At 49.8% G+C, this 3,955-nt stretch overlaps 1 protein-coding gene across 1 annotated transcript in view; it reads right to left on the bottom strand.

Annotated features, from left to right (window-relative positions):
- The window catches only part of PAFAH1B1 (platelet activating factor acetylhydrolase 1b regulatory subunit 1), a 27,578-nt gene extending 23,693 nt beyond the window's left edge, over window positions 1-3,885 (bottom strand). The window contains exon 1 of the mRNA XM_027698695.1: window positions 3,862-3,885. The gene's annotated coding sequence lies outside the window, so the exon portion shown is untranslated. The remainder of the gene's footprint in view (window positions 1-3,861) is intronic.
- Window positions 3,886-3,955: the final 70 nt, after the last annotated feature.

Genomic DNA, 3,955 nt, shown 5'->3' with positions numbered 1-3,955 from the left:
TCCTCAGAGGTGGCACATCCTCAGAGGTGGCACATCCTCAGAGGTGGCACAGTCCTGCCCGCAGAGGACAGCACTCACAGAAGGAATTCTCAACAAACAGCTTTATGTACTTGAAAATTAAATTTAAACAGGTCACGATTGTATCCTACTGTAAATGCTTATTTTTAAAAACTTAAACTGAAGTGTAGCCCATTCTGTCAGGCAGATGAAAAGACAAAGCAACACCACCCATGGATAAAACTCCCCAAACCCACATTGGGAGCACCATTCCCTTGTGTCAGCTCCAGAGAAAGTCCCTGAACCCCACGAGGCTTCACCAGTGCAATATGATTTTAGTAGTCAGGTTGTTCTGCCAATGATATTTAAGCTCTTATGAAAGGGAGAAAGAGGAGCCCAGTTGTAACATCATTAACAGATCTGCCAGTATGGACAATGTGTCACTTACTGCTTCTCTGTAACAACCCTCGCAGGAGAACCCCAGAATCATTCTGAGCAACACACATGGTTCTGATCCTTGGGAAAGATCTTCAACTGCCACCACAAATCACATGTTACAGGCTGGAAACTCTCCCACACCCTACAGGAAATCTGAAACTATTACCTATTAATAATAATTAGCAATTTCTATTGTCCTCTTGATTTCCTAAATTTAGGCCTAAGCAGCTCTTATTTTCAGCCTGAGAATTATTTCAGTGCTGCCCTCCCAATCTTTGCCTTTAGTTTAGAAAATGGGCCTGAAGTTCAACGAAGTAGGAGAGAGCTGCCTGAACCTGAACTACTCCAGTGCTGCTCCCCTTTGTACCACAGTAATTCCAGCCCTCTGGTTCAGGAATACAGGGCAACTCCAGAGGGTTGTAAATAAACTTATAAACATACTGAGCTACCCTGAGGTAGCAGGGACCAGCTATTGTTTGCCCATAATATTCACAAGAGGGTACAAACACATTATAATTAATGATGCAAGCTGGTTATGGAGTTCTTGATGGAAGACACAGTTACTCCAACTGGACAAGGCAACCAGCAGATGCTGATTCAAGAGCTGTCCCATCCATAGCAAGTTGGACAGACAGCAAGTTGGTGAGCAGACAAAGGACACAACCTGAGCCCCCAGGCTGGGAGGAGCACAGGAGACAGGACAGGCACAGGAGTCAGCAGGACACACAGGGCAGAGCTTGCACGCAGCCAGAAGGGGAAGTGTTGATGCCCTTTGCTTCTGTAGAACCCAAATGAACAAGTTACTCCTGCACAGAAAGTGACTGCCATCATTTCAAGGGCATCACCCAAAGCCATAAGGAGGCAAGTGTTTTATTGAGTTCTTCATTGGTCTCAGCCTGGACACGTGTTGACTGGGGCATTTGGCACCTACATCCACTGAATCCTGGAACACCTACTCCAGGTGAATGAACTAGACAGAGCTTACACAGAAGCCACTGCCATTTATTTTAATTCTGAGCATATTAAACCAAACACAGCCTCCTCTGTGACCATCTCCCATCACAAACTGGACTCCAGAACAGAGACCTCCATGAAAAAGCAAAAACTCAACCTGCTTCAGAATCACCCATATTCAGTGTTGTACTTGCTCCAATCAACACCGAATTGAGGTGGGAATGCCATGAGGAACATGTGGAACAGGAGAGCAGTTCCACAAGCAGCCCTTCCTAGGTGCTTCCTCCCATCCCTATTGTATTCCCCAAACCCTTTGTTCTAATGCCTTTCCTACACAACTTTCAGCAGCAGTGTCACCCCCACGATGCAGCAGGGGGACAGCAGTGCTCTTACAGAGCCACAGTGCTCAAAAGGGCTTCCAAAACCCTGAGATGTTATTTTACAGGAACTTGGCACACGAAGAAGGGCAAAGCAATCCAGTCTGTACACTGACAGCAGTCACTCCACTGGAGTCACCAGAGATACCAGGGATTGTCTTTTCCTGTGTGCCCACCCATCATCTGGTCTATCCAAGAAGTTCCATGAAAAAATAACAGCAAGAAGCCACAATACAGGGGTTTCTCTAGATTTCAGAGAATCCTGTGTGCAAAACACCCGCACAAAAATTATAATTCTTATCTAAAGCGTAAATAAAATAAATTCAACAAGTGAATAAGTGGATAAATTGAAGCAGTTATCAGACAAAAAAAATCCGGCTTTGCAACAGTGACTGGTCACTTCTCACTGCCAGACAAATCAAGATCCACCCTGCAGAAAAACCAGCCTCAAAACAGAACGCGAGATTTGTTTCATTTCCGAAGGTTCCTGCACCATTAGATTCCTCCCTAAAGAAGAGACTTCATTGTTACGGCAATTAGTATTCCTCCACCCCGGCAAAGGGAGGAAAAAAAAAAAAAAGCTCTGAAAGGGTAATCGAGCCATTTCGCAGCTTTGCCTCCTTACTCCACCCAGTCTCTTCCCTGCTCAATGGCTGCTCGCAGCATCCACAAACATAGGAACAGCAACAGAAACACAGAAAAACGAGATCCCCGAGAACGAGCCGGAAATTTGCAACGCATCTTTCAGTTTAAAAATATTTTCTTTGTTTAGTTCCCTAACATAATTTTCCTATTTAACAAAATGACTCTAAGGGAAAATAACATTCTGACAGCAGACCCTCCCTCTCCCGAAAACCAGCCGAATGCTGCACAATCATTTACAAAATGATCATCACTGAACGGAGGTTCTTTAACCACCACCTCCTAATGGCATGAACAATACTGTCATAGGAACATACAATTAAAAGAATCACCACAAAAATACGTAATTCAGCCAGGTCAGTATGCCCAAACATTTATTTATAGTAAAATAGTGCTTATTAAAGATTTTTAATGCAGCTTAGATTAACCTTCCCCCCTCCCTGGTAAGTAATTCATTATAAAAGGACTTGACCTGCACCAACCAAGCCCACTGCTGCAGCACTGCCGGCGAGGAAATGGTTCCAGTGATACCATGGCAAAGAAAGGCAAGGTGTCACATTATTATTGGTATTAAAGGTCAAGTTTAATTGCCTCCACCTTAAACAGAAAACAATAAAAAAAAAAAAATCTCATGCCCACAGAACTGAGCAAACCCCAAACTTTCCAAGGGAGGCACCACTCCCACCCCCCAACTTCCATCAAAAGCCCTGCCTGCGTATAACCTCCTGCCGAGACAAAACCTCGGGAGTAACAATAAATACAAGATTTTAGCGAACTCGATTGCTATTAAAAGGTTTCCGAGGGAAGCCCGTGCACCTCCAGCCGCCCGGGCAGCGATATGACCCCCAGAAGGAGACCAGACCTCCCTCGCCCGTTTTACCGCAGCTGGTTCTGAAGGCATGAGCCACCTCCTATCGCTGCTGCCCTGCTGAGCACTGCAGGAAAACGGGGGATGCCAGGCAAATTCTGAAACAACACCTACTCCTTTCCCTGGATTATCAATTCTCGCCCCGCTTTCGGTGCCGCGGCCGCGCTGGCGAATTGGGCCATCGCCCGACCCCCGGCCCTGCCCGGGAGAGGGGCACGGGGGGAACCCCCGGGAGGAACCAGGGAGGGATGCTCGGGGTCCCCTCGGCGCACACACCGGGCCCCTCGCCCCGGCGGCTTTTTTACGGCTGTTTGCCCCGGCCCGTGCCCTTCTCCCGGTATTTGCTAAGTCACGGGAGGAGCGGCGCGGCCCGCGGGGGGGACACGGGCCCGGCGGGGGCTCCGCGCCCGCCCCGCCGCTCCCGCCGGGCCCTGTTTTCCTGCAGAGTCACGGCGGGAGCGGGGCCCGGGCCCGCGGGCAGCGGGGAGGCCGCGCCCCGGCCCCCAGAGCCCCCCTGAGCCCGGCCCGGTGGGGGGGACCCCGGGCCGGCCCCCCCGACCCCCGCCCCGCCCGGTCCCTCCTCACCAACGGGCGCGGCCGCCATTTTGAGAGCGAGCAGAGAGAGGGAGGGGGAGCGGGGCGAGGGCGGGGAGCGCAGGGGAGGGGGAGAGCGGAGCGG

The sequence above is a fragment of the Neopelma chrysocephalum genome, unplaced genomic scaffold, assembly GCF_003984885.1.
Source record: "Neopelma chrysocephalum unplaced genomic scaffold, ASM398488v2 Primary Assembly neopelma1_132, whole genome shotgun sequence".
NCBI lineage: Eukaryota > Metazoa > Chordata > Aves > Passeriformes > Pipridae > Neopelma > Neopelma chrysocephalum.
Note: the sequence above shows the minus strand (reverse complement) of the source record. Positions and strands in the feature narration are given on the sequence as shown.